The sequence below is a fragment of the Canis aureus genome, chromosome 17 (assembly GCF_053574225.1).
Source record: "Canis aureus isolate CA01 chromosome 17, VMU_Caureus_v.1.0, whole genome shotgun sequence".
In the NCBI taxonomy this organism is placed as follows: domain Eukaryota; kingdom Metazoa; phylum Chordata; class Mammalia; order Carnivora; family Canidae; genus Canis; species Canis aureus.
In genome coordinates this window covers 36,366,045-36,378,992 of record NC_135627.1, presented here as the reverse complement: position 1 = coordinate 36,378,992, position 12,948 = coordinate 36,366,045, and the positions used below count along the sequence as shown (strand labels likewise).

Genomic DNA, 12,948 nt, shown 5'->3' with positions numbered 1-12,948 from the left:
CATGAACAAACTTAATTCTGTTTTGCTGACAAATAAAGCAAAGCAAAATGCAATGATTTTCATCTCTTTGGTAGTACTATAGCACACAAATGTCATTCTCTGGAACCCATATCTATCAGACTAAATGACTGAATTTACATCTGCTATTTGATGGAATAAGATAAAGTCATTTTAATAGGACATACCCAGTGGATCAATGTTTCCTGCTTTGAAAATGAACATCTTAGTTTTCCCTAGGCATTTATGTGGGAACAAGAGATCATTATTCTATGACAGTGTTTCATTCCATTGACATTTCTAAACAGAGGATGCTTCTTCCTACGTGAGTCTAGGAGTTCGTTTACAAATAATATGTATATCATTGGGGTAGAGAAGAATCCATTGTTTGAAAAATGTGCATTTTAACAATATTAAATCTGATTTGTTGAGTGTTTTAACTATTTCTTTTTTATAGGTGAAGCACCGCTGAAAAGGCATATTAACTCTTTTAGGAGACAGGGATACTTTTATTGATTAAATGACTCAATTGATTCATTAAATAGCACCTTAACAGCCTCAAAGAGTAAGTGCAACTTCAAAAGGTGCCAAACCTGTAACCATGGAACATTTCTGGCACTGAAATAATCAGTATAACTATTTTCCATTTTGTGAAGAATCTTATGGCCATTTAGTAGAGTTCCTAGGCCTTATTTTTAGGTGTTTTCTTGTCTTTCAAGAAGACTCCACAGATATGAACAATACAGCCTGCAGAGGAAAAAAAAAAAAGTTACTGCTGTATTTAGGTTTTGGGTTAGAATGAAACAAAGTGACCTATTGTAAGCAATGTTTTAAAAATCTCAGGAAATTGGTATTATGTAGAAATCATACCGGCCTGGGGCATTTCGAATTCTGATTATTCTTTTTGAGCACTGAATTAGTGTGGAGTCTAAACCAAAATACAGGCTCTATATAAAAGCATTTTTTTTCATTTACTATGAGTTTCAGGGATCATATGCTAAAAGAATGTTAGTACATAACATGCAAAAAGCTGTCTTTAATACAGCATTATCCTTGGACATAATATTTGAACATGAAAAAATATGATTACCCCACATTTTTAATAATGTACACCATTCATTCATTCAACAAAGTGTTTGTCAATACAATCTGCATGAAATGTTAGGGATGCAGAATTTAAAACAGCTCTTTCATCTGATGAGTTCATGGTGTGATAAGCGAAAAGGTGAAAGACAACCTAACATAACTACCATTTTATTCACAACTTTAGTTTCTGTGAACTCTGACAGTCTTCCAGGATGGACCCATGTATCAGAATCTCAGCCAGGGTCCACTGTTTCTTTATTGGCCTCTGTAGCTTATATAATTTCTAAGTTATCATCAAGTCTCCTCTCTAAACCCTGTGTTTCCACAGGAATGCACAACCAAGTCCATACCCTGCTAATGATCCTTTCTCAGAATACTTTCAAAAATTAAAGGAATAATCTGTGAACAGCCTGCTCTACAGGCCCACCACCAGAATGACCAATCTTTCTGCTTCTTTACCTATGTGTTCTGACTTTACTCCTGTTATGACAGTCCAAGAACATTCCTTATGAAAACCAATCCTTCCATTTGTTTGAAGCATCTTCCCCTCTTGCATAAACAGAAAGTTTGGTCCTATGTTTATCTCCCGCTTTGCTGAAACATGAGAGAAACAGAGTTCTGCCTTAAGTCACCACTATTTAAAGTCTTGTTAAAAGCAGCTGAACTTAACATTTGCTAACACACTGGGCCTCCTGATTCCCCAGCTCTGCACTTGAACTATTTAATTTAGTACTTTGTTTATACTGGGGAAAAGTAGTGCTTCAGTGAAGCCAAATCCTCAGAAGGTCCATTCAGAGTTGTGAAAACATCCTGTCTAAAAGCATTAGAGTGGTGTGAAGATAGAGAGGCCAGGAAGTCTATCACTGAACCAACTATAAGTAATTTCTGAGCTCTCTTCTTTCCCCAGTCATGAATCTGAATGCAAATAACCATTCTTTCTTCTTCTGTCTAGTTATTATGGCTGGCACAGTAAGGTCCTATCTAGGAAATGAGCAAACACAATATACAGAGGAAATATGAACACAAAGAGATTTTGTAGGTACTTTGAATTTTTTTTTATCCTTCTCTTCTTTCCTAGTGAAAAGATTCAGATTGTAATTTTATCTTTGATTTGTCCTCCAACTGTAATGTAATTCTGACCAAGTCACTAAAATATTCTTGATCCTAGTTTATTAATTTACATTACTAGTAGATTGGACTATAATTTACCCCAAAAAATCATGTCGGCTTCAAAATCCTATTATTTATAAGAGTCTATATATTAGCCGATGGAAATAAAGAAAAATCCTTACTAGCAGGGTATGTTACTGAAATTAAAAGTTCTGGTTTAGACATTTAAATGATTTGAATATAGCAGTAATTAAAACAGGTATTAATAGCCACAATTTCTAATAAGACCATGCCCAGCTAAGGCTTTAAAATCTAATCCAGGGGCAGCCCCAGTGGCACAGCAGTTTAGTGATGCCTGCAGCCCAGGGTGTGATCCTGGAGTTCCGGGATTGAGTCCCACATCGGCTCCTGGCATGGAGCCTGCTTCTCCCTCTGCCTCTCTCAATCTCTCTCTCTCTCTCTCTCTCTCTCTGTCTCATGAATAAATAAAATCTTTAAAAAAAATAAAATCTAAACCAGTCTTTTGTAATACATTTCCATGTAGTAATTTCTGGAGTACATGGTAAGAAGACTCAAGTGTGAATCTTGTTATCCTTTGAAAAAATATTAAGTCTCCTCATTAATTAAAAACAGATAAATGTTGGAGCATTTGAAAAAAAACCTCTTCAATCCTGAAACATATATAATGTATGTTCTATTTTTATATACCCTTATTCATATATTCGTATCTTATCTATTTTAAGATGTTGATCTCAAAATGTTTATGAAATATACATTTCTACTTTTCAAACTTAAAACAAAATCAATGATCTTAGGGATGCCTAGGTGGCTTAGGCAGTTAAATAACCTCCTCCTGATTTTGGCTCAGGTCATAATCTCATGAGTCAATCAAGCTCTAAATCTGTTCCCTGCTCAGCACACACTCTGCTGGAGATTCACTCCCTCTGCCCTGCTTGAGCAATAAACAAATAAATGAATAAATAAATAAGTATTTTTTTAAAATGATATTAATTCTCCTTACCTACCAAGCACTAATATTCAAAACACATACCAGTTGGTAAAATATAGGTATCAATAATCCAAATGCACATGTCTACACCCACCTGGTCACGGCTACTTTGAAACTGCAGCTGCCTACCAGTCCATATCTACGAAGAAAAAAAAAATCTCTCTCAAAAATAAGGTAGACAACGAAAATATGGGTTCCTATACAATTTTATTTGTGAATAACTTTATAAACCTGAGAGGAAAACAACAATGTGTTTCTAATTGCTCTCTTTAGAATTTGATAGTAAAATCTTCTGTTAATTAGATATTAGCAAATCCTTCTCTTTTGTTCATATAATCAACCTTTGCTTGCACCCAATATGACTCTATAAAAAATGCTTCTTTATTTTTAGAGCTTCCAGTCTCTTTTTTAGTGTGTTATACTATTGGGCCTGTTCCCTTTTCTGTAACTTAATGTGAGAATCCGTGGTTGATATCTGAAAATTTCAAAGTGAATTAACCAAGTTTTGCTTTAATCCTCTCCAAATTCTTCTTAGATAGAGGCAACTATGGCGCCTCCCTTGTGGTTGAATAAACCAGAGCTTAAAATGATTGAGGCATTTTCCAAGGGTATCTATTTAGAAGGTGGAAAAAAGAGATTGCAATATTTTCTTACTGGCTGCTTAAAGCTTGGCCACCATCATGTACAACATAGTAACTACCTGGACCAGGAAGTTCATGACCAACCAACTACTTTAGTGGAAACTAAATGGTCATTGCTGTCCTTAATCCTGGAAAGGCAACAATACCTAAGACAGAAATTCAGGAAAAACTAGCCAAAATGTACAGGATCATACTAGATGTAATCTTCGTATTTGGGGTCAGAACCCACTTGATGGTGGCAAGACAAGAGACTTTGTTATGGTTTATGATTCCTTAGATTATGCAAAAAAAAATGAACCCAAATATAGACTTGCAAGATATGGCCTGTATGAGAAGCAAACAACGTCTAGAAAATAGTGAAAGGAACACAAAAACAGAATGAAGAAAGTCAAAGGGACTTTAAAAGCCAATGTTGGTGCTGGGAAAAAAGAAGTGAGGTGAAGGTTGGACAATAGAATGAATAAAGATTCTGCAGCGGCTTATTGTGGTGATTATATAGATTTTTCATGAGAGGACTAATAAACTAAGAACTTTTATGTGTAAAAAAAACTCAATATGGATATGTTTGACTGAACTTACACTTTTAACCACTCAAATATACAGTATCAATTTTCAGCTGTTTTTCAAAAAAAATGTATAAGAAAGTAGGAATGAGTCTTCAGATATAATAAGTGGAATGCATGGAAACTGTCTCAAAAATAGGCTGATAATATAAATCTGTATGTGGACTACTATCAATTGTAGCGTTAAGAAGGGTGTCTGGGTGCTCAGTCAGTTAAGTGTCCACCTTTGGCTCAGGTCATGATCCCGGGGTCCTGGGATTGAGCTCCACATTGGGCTCCCTCCTCAATGGGCAGGTTGCTTCTCCCTTTCCACCACTTGTGCTCTCTTGTGCTCGTTATCAAATAAATAAATAAAACCTTTAAAAAACAAAAAATTTGGGATGTCTGGATAGCTCTGTGGTTGAGCATGTGCCTTTGACTCAGGATGTGATCCCAGGGTCCTGGGATTAAGTCCTACATCAGGCTCCCAGTAGGGAGCCTGCTTCCCCCTCTACCTATGTCTCTGCCTCTCTCTGTGTGTCTCTCACAGAGAGAATGAATGAATGAATGAATGAATGAATGAATCTTTACAAAAATAAAAAAAACAATAAAAAATAAAAAAACAAAAAATTTAGCCTTAAATTCTGTGGTCTAAACAATCTTGTATATGTAAATTCACATTCGTAATCGGTGTAAGATAGAAAAAAGTAGGAATGCAAATGTTAAGTCTCCTTTCACAAAGAACAAAATAGTTATTTCTCTCCATTTGTTGACAGGGACTGGCAGGACCAAAGCTTAATTTCAGAGTTCTGTATGTAAGTGTTTGAATAGTTTTCTTGACTAGTGGATGGTTCAAAATGTTGTCAGGTCCCACTACTGTTGTTTTCTGAAATTGGCTGGATCCCCAGAGTGGGACTATAAGAAAAAAAATTAAGAAAATTAAAGTGGTACCTCTTCCTACCATATATGAGGTCTTACATTATAAAATTGTAAGCATTAAATGGGTAAACATCGAGCAGGTTTGTGCAGCATGGTAAACTATTTAATGGTTAGATATTAATATGTTTTAGATTATACTCAAGGGTTTTAATTTCTTTATAACACTTTATACAAATTTTTTAACTCTTATTTTTTGAGTAATTAATTCTAGAGCCATTTTTGCACTCTATTTTTTAAAAGATTTTATTTATTTATTCATGAAAGACACACACACACACACAGAGATAGAGAGAGAGAGAGAGAGAAAGAGGCAGAGACACAGGCAGAGAAAGAAGCAGGCTCAATGCAGGGACCCTTACGTGGGACTTGATCCCACGTCTCCAGGATCAGGCCCTGGGCTGAAGGCGGCACTAAACCGCTGAGCCACCCAGGGTGCCCATTACACTCTATTTTTAATATTAAAGCTTGCATTCAAACTCACATTCCTGATGCTATTTTATTGGTCTAATAAAATATCAGCAGGTTTTTTTTTTTTTTTTTTTTTGTCTGATCACATTCAATTGTCAATTTGGGGGAGATTTTCCACCAGACCTATTTCTGGGAATGTGTAGGAACTACAGAGATAGAAACTGCCCCGACCTGAACCTATCTTGTTACCTTTTCCCTGCCTTGTTTAGGATAAGATTAACCTATATTTTCATTTGTTCATGGTCAACACCTCCCTACTCCCAGCTGCCCATAACAAGCAGACACTAGAAAGCAAGTCAGAGGACTAAAGGCTTTTCTCTCTTAGCAGCTGGAATATCCAAGTTTTACTGTGAGTGCTAAGACTCCCAGGATTTTGAATCCTTTTTACATCTCCAGGACCACATTTCTTTTTTTTCTGTGCTCCAATTGATTTCCTTGGATTTATCCAGAAAACTTTCCCATATTTATAGGCTGACACTTGTATTATGACATGCCTTATTTTCATGACTGACATTTTCTACCCTTTTGCTTCCAGTAACTTGATCTGATATTCCCTGATACCTTTATACAAATCAAATCAAGTTAAAGCAAAACTAAAGAAAATCTTGAAGAACATTAAACAAAGCAAGCAGAATTCAGAGCAAAAAGAATTCAGAAGTCTGTGTGGAATTAGAATGCTAGTCTCATGATGGCATGTAAATGTTTATAGATTATGTGTATGAGGCCAAGCATTTTTGTTTATTAATTTACTTTAGCATTAATAGTCAAAATTACCTCTTTTAACAAGACCAATAGTCTCACAAGGTCACTGGTCAATATTTAACAATTAAGGCAACAAAGCATCATTCTGTTCTTTGGGCCAGGACCATGGGTCATATCTGAAGGTGGCTTGAGGTATAACACATAGAACTCTACATGTCACATAATCCCAAAATAATTCCATAAATTTTAGGTGAGATGTAGTTGAATAAACCATATATCACTAACTGGCTCTAGTCTTGAAAACCTACACATGAGCATAGCACATTCCTAGATTTTGATTTGTAACTCAAGAGGATAGGAACTCCAGAAGAGTTCAATATAGATACCATTAATTATCATGCTTTTAATTAGGCAAGAAATTTTTCATTTTAAAGTTGTCATTAAGCAATCATTTTTACTGTATATCTTTCCAAATACTACAGTACTTAGTGTCATGGTTAGTATTGCCTTGAAAGATATATAGTTGCCAGTACAAAGTCTTCTAAGAATCATAGACTCTATATTTTTTGAAAATCAGGGTAAAAATCTGGGTCCACTACATAAAATATGGGTATCTAAATTTATTTTTAAAAACTTATTTTACTTATTATATATTTTGTGCTTATCTAATACTAATTATGTCTACTGAAGATTTTGTAGGTAACACGTCAGAAAAATTTGAAGATATCATGCATTGTGTGTGTATGTATACACACACACACACACATTTTTTTTTTTTGAGAAAGCAAGCGTGATTGTGAACGAGAGAGAGAGGAGTAGAGAGAGGGGGAGAGAAAGAATCTTAAGTAGGCTCCACACCCAGCATGGAGTTCAAGGCAGGACTCAATGTCATGACCCTGAGATCATGACCTGAGCCAAGTCGAAATCAAGAGTCCATTGTCTAACCAACTGAGGCGCCCCGACGATATTGCTTATATTAACCAATCTATATTTCTTCAATTTTTGGTAAAATATTTATATTTTTATCTTCATATACATTTAGCTGTTTGATATTTAGCTTTAGCTTGCCAGCTTCACTCACAATGTGCATCACTTATGTATATTGGACTGATATTCCATGACTGCCCACATTTTGTGACTTTTTATAAATGCTATTTGCATTTACAACAGGTGTCATTCAATTAAGGTTTTCAATGCTGAGAAAACTAAAACAAGTTATTAAGTCTTCTAGGCCTTTATTTCCTCCTCTGAAAAATTACCAGGAAAATATTTATCTTCCTTATTTTTAAGTAAATTTAAAATGATATACTATATATAAATGAATTTATTTTTGTACCTGAAAATTGTTGAGCCTTAAATATTACATCCTTTTTAAAAAAAATTACCATCTTTAAAAAAATAATTATCATCCTTTCCTTTTTGATATTTAATAATTCATTATCATCCCTACATGTATTTCTAGTATTTCTAGGGTTATGTCTTTGATCAGAACTTTATTATGTAAAATTAATCAAACAATGATTTTATGTTACTCCAGATATTTTTCATATGCTTTTGATCTATACTACTTAGAAGCAGAATCTGGATTATGTACCAACAAGTTGACCAACAATACCCAGGGAGAAATTCACCCACCTCTATAATATAATACATTTATAACACAAATAATATACTTTAGAGTAAAACTCATTTCAGGCATTATTAATTTTTTTTGGATTTGCTTTCTACATGACCAAGGCAGTAGTGGAGAAGATAATTTGAGTGAGAGAGAAAGTGGATGGTCAACACTATTAAATTTATAAATAAATAAATAAGGCATATTTATTTATCTCTAATTATCCTTACATGAATCCAAATGTTAATAATTTTTATTTTGTTCTGAATTTAAGAATGTACATACATATAGTATATAAAATATTTCCCATAGTACATGGACTAGTTATATAACTGGCATAATTTTATATTTTTAATATCTTATATGGAATTAAAAGGTTTATAATTTGAAAATGTCATTTTTAAAGGTCCACTTGATGGGATACCTGGTTGGCTCAGTGGTTTGGCGCCTGCCTTTGTTTGGGGGCATAATTATGCAGTCCCGGGATCGGGTCCCACATTAGGTTCCCTGCATGGAGCCCGCTCCTCCCTCTGTCTCTCTCTCCTCTCTGTGTGTCTCTCATGAATAAATAAATAAAATCTTTAAAAAAAAAAGTTCCCCCACTTGAAAAACAAGACTACTTATTTAAAAAGATTATTTAAACAAGAGGTTTCCAGAAAGCCCAACAGAATCTTGTTTTTGGTGAAATTGTTTTGAAACACCCTTACTAGTATGAAAGTTTTGCAGGCTTATGATAGAACATGTTTGCTTAGACTGCTCTCTAGCATGCACAAGATACGTTCCCAAAATGTATTGAGTATACCGTCAGTTAGCAAGATTTGTAGAGAGGGCATGCTCACACAAATGGTTCTGTTCAGGTAAATGATCATTATATCCAGTGTCCATATCATATATATTTACACAAGTTATACACAGTATCAGGTGAACCCACTTAAATAGTGGCATGGCAATTTTGTGGTTGCTCCTACATATATATTCTTTCACCTTGACTATTGACTCTGAATGAGTCATTTCTTTATACTTCATTTCTTTATACCAATTTATTTGGAATAAAGATCAGTGGCTATAAACGAATGCCTCCATATGGGAACTAAAAATAATAATAGAATAATGAGGGAAGCTATAATATTGACACTTAAAGTAGGCAAATCCATGGACAACTACAACAAGCACAGACTCATTATATATTTCTCTTCTAATTAATTAAGATGAATGATAGTATAGTGAAAATATAAATGTTTATTTTAGAAATGCTTCCTCTTTGTTTTATAAATATAAAAATCGATATTAAGATTTAAAAATGGATAAAGGAGAAGAAAACACTCCTCAAATATAACTATCCTAACATTTGAAAAACTATTTTTCTATATTCTTTCTTACATTAGGTTTTATATTAAGTGCTTTTATACTTTCTTATGTACATTTATATTATGTCAGGAGCCTCTGTTCATGTAACTGCATTCATCCTGATGGTGCATAATATCCCATCAGAGAATAAGCAGATAAAGTATTTATTGTTGCAGACTTAGTATTTTTTCCTCTTGTCCTAATATTTATCAATCACTAAAAAGACTGCCAGGAACCACACTAAGAGTGTCTATGTTTTAACCTATGTAAGAATTATTTTGAATAATTCCTCATATTTAAAAATATTATGGTGGTACCCAGCTGTCTCAGTCAGTAGAGCATGGATGGGACTCTTGATCTTGAGGTTGTAAGGTCGAACCCCCCTGCTGGGTTTAGAGTTTACTGAAAAAAAAAAACAAAAAACGCTACAGTGATAACATTTTGGTCGTATTATTTTATATTTTCTCTATTACATATTAAGATTGATATACCATGCTAAAAGTTATAAATGTGCCTTAGCTCTGATCATAAACTGTGCATATAACAAAACACTTATATCATGTTCAACATGCCAAACAAGTTGTACCAAGTTATAATATTACTTGTGTTACATGAAAATACTCCTTTCAGCATTTCTGCCTTTAATTCAAATGGTCAGCAAGTTCAAAAGAGAGGTTACATAAGTATATGGACAATTCAGGTCATATTTTCAATTAAAATACCCCTGTCACTAAAGGAAAGGCATATAAGCATATAATTTACTAAAACTGTTGTAAAGTTACCTGTTTTTTTTTCTCTTTGCTTCCTTTTTTTTCCAGAGATGGTGCACTGAGTACTATCATAAGTAAGCATTGTGCAGTACGCAGGAAACCTAAAATAAGTAATAAAGACTCTTTTTACACTAGCTCTCCTAAATCAATTCATTATTTCAATCTCACCATACCAATTATAGTATGTGCATTTTTTTCTGATAAAGATACTTGGAGTAAAAAATTAGTAATGTGCCAAGTGTCACATAGCTAGTAAATAGAAGACTCAGAATCCAAGCTCAGAAATATAAACTCTATATCTCTGTTATACAAATATGAAATTTAAACTATGTGAGAGTAAGTGAAAAACCAACAGAACTTTAATTTTTAATACATTTGGAGCATGATTTGGAGCATGATTATATCAAATAATTATGCTTTGTAATAAATATTTGTTTTATAGTCAGTGAATTTAGTATGAATAAGTAATCATGAACATTTACAAACTTTGTGTTTGCATAACAATATAATTATTTATATTTTCTTGTATTGTGTTGAAATTAAGAGAAAAATGCTTTGGCAATAATATGTTGGGGGTGATAACTTTATATTTTCATCATATGAGAGTAATGTTTCTATGCAACAGTGCAACAGATTATCGTTTCAGATTCTGTTTCCTTCAAATTTCTGTTCTAATATACTGAAAATATAAGCCAAAAGCCCTTTTTAAAACAATGTACTAACATACAACTTTTCCTTCACTTTGGAAAATGTTGCAGCTAACCTAAAAAAATATTTAAACAGAATTATATTTTTTTGTGAGCGCTTGATAAGAATGTGGTTTTCAACTACCTTGCGAAATTTTAATACAGTTAGGAACAGTTTTTTTTTAAAGCCACATATCATATATTTTATTCTTTCATTACTGCATAATGCAAAGACCAAAATCCTGTTCTCTCTGCTATCAGTTAATAAAACATTTCCTGAATTATTTAACTTCCTTACAAATTCAAACCATTTTTATGTTTTTATCATTTTTCTGTCAACAGTCAAATTCCAAAGGGAAACACTATTTATGTTCATGTTTGCTTTTATTTAAAATTGTTTGATTTTAAAAGGTGTAGCATGAGCAGCACTGTGTTTGTTTGACTCTGGCTGATATATGTTATTATGGGTTGACTTTGAGTAAATTGCCATCTTGTTTGCTTAGAAAAAGAAAGATAGAGCTAATTGAATGAAAACACCATGCAAAGGATTACAACAGTCCATTTTCTTTATTTGAAATATGTCAACACTGAAATATGAATTTGAAAGTACTATATGTAAAATATAGCAAAGATTAAAATGGTTCTTGAAGATATCTTTTGTTTAAAATATGGTAATTTACATGCAAGAAATCACATTAATTTTCAGTGCCAAACACATTTTTTATTTCAGAAGAAAGTCATTGACTTAATATTCATAGAGGCATTTTTGTTGTTTTAAATGGTTGCATTATCACTGCTGCTTTAGTTTGCTGTCTTCCTATTAATCAGAACCTTGGAGAATATACACGTTTATTAACTATAAGGATGTTTGTTAGTAAAGTCATATTTTCTTATAGTTTGTTAGGGAATATGTGTTCATGCTATAATTTCTCTTTTAAAATTTGATAATATTTTCAATTATGTTCCAAAAATTTAAAAAGAAGACATGATAAAGTGATCAAAAAGATAACTGGGCTTTTAAAAATATGTGTGATACTGGGAAAAATAAGTCATATTTGTAACTGTCTCTCTACTACTTAACCTTTCTCAATTTAAGTCACAAAATGCATCAATTTAAATGATATCCCACACTAATTGTTTTAAATAACTCATTTTGTAAGTCATTATCTTGTTCTTTTCAATGAAATATTTGAAGCTGCTACTGTAACTATTTTTAAAATGAAAAATTTTAAACCAGTGAGTAATCCGCCCTGCAAATCCTTCCAATTTGAATGATTAATTTTTCTCCCCTCATTGAGTTTTCTATATTAACCAAATTATCTAATCAAGCAGAGAAACCATTGTTTATCTGAATTGTGTAGGCTTTGAATTCAACCCAAATATTGTCTATTGTGTTTATAGAAACAGATTCTAAATAAAGTTTGCCCTAGCCAAATTCTTCCCTGAACGATCTTTTCTCCTTATCTCTTTCTTCAGAATTACTCATGTTACACTTTATATCCGGTGTCCTTTGTGCTTGTCTTCTGGAGAGAAGTGGTGGAGGCGGGGGGGGGGGATGAAGATTTAGTTTTTTTCTTGATTTTCTTAATCTTGAATTGATGGAGAATTTTTTTGGAATTTATTTTATCACATAAACTTGCCTATGTATTTCTAAATGTTATAATGGGTTGCTACATCATTCAAAGGGTGACATATCTGTCCTAACCCTTCCTTAGTTCTTCCATAGAATCAAGGTAAAGTGTAAGAAGTATTTGGACACTGACGACCCCTTCCTTACTCTACCACATTCCCCATACTCAGGTACTTAGAGGTATTGGTGCTGCTAGTGAGTGCACTATGGAAGATCTTCAAGACAAAAACTTCACCATGATGAAGACTCTCCCATTCATGCTTTATTAACTGCTCTCTCATCTCACATATACTTCTACTTTATTTATATATTTTTAAAGATTGTATTCATTTATTTGAGAGAGCAAGGGTGTATGAATTAGGGAGGAGAGGCAGAGGGAGAAGCAGACCCCCTGCTGAGCAGGGAG

The 12,948-nt window shown here is 33.3% G+C and overlaps 1 long non-coding RNA gene across 2 annotated transcripts in view; it reads right to left on the bottom strand.

Annotated features, from left to right (window-relative positions):
* Positions 1-499: 499 nt before the first annotated feature.
* LOC144287528 (uncharacterized) overlaps positions 500-12,948 on the bottom strand; it is a 152,636-nt gene continuing 140,187 nt past the window's right edge. For both annotated transcript variants that reach the window (XR_013355313.1, XR_013355312.1), the window contains exons 2-5: positions 10,239-10,327; positions 3,297-3,341; positions 1,543-1,677; positions 500-744 (exon numbers count right to left, since the gene is read on the bottom strand). This is a non-coding gene — a long non-coding RNA (uncharacterized LOC144287528). The remainder of the gene's footprint in view (positions 745-1,542; positions 1,678-3,296; positions 3,342-10,238; positions 10,328-12,948) is intronic.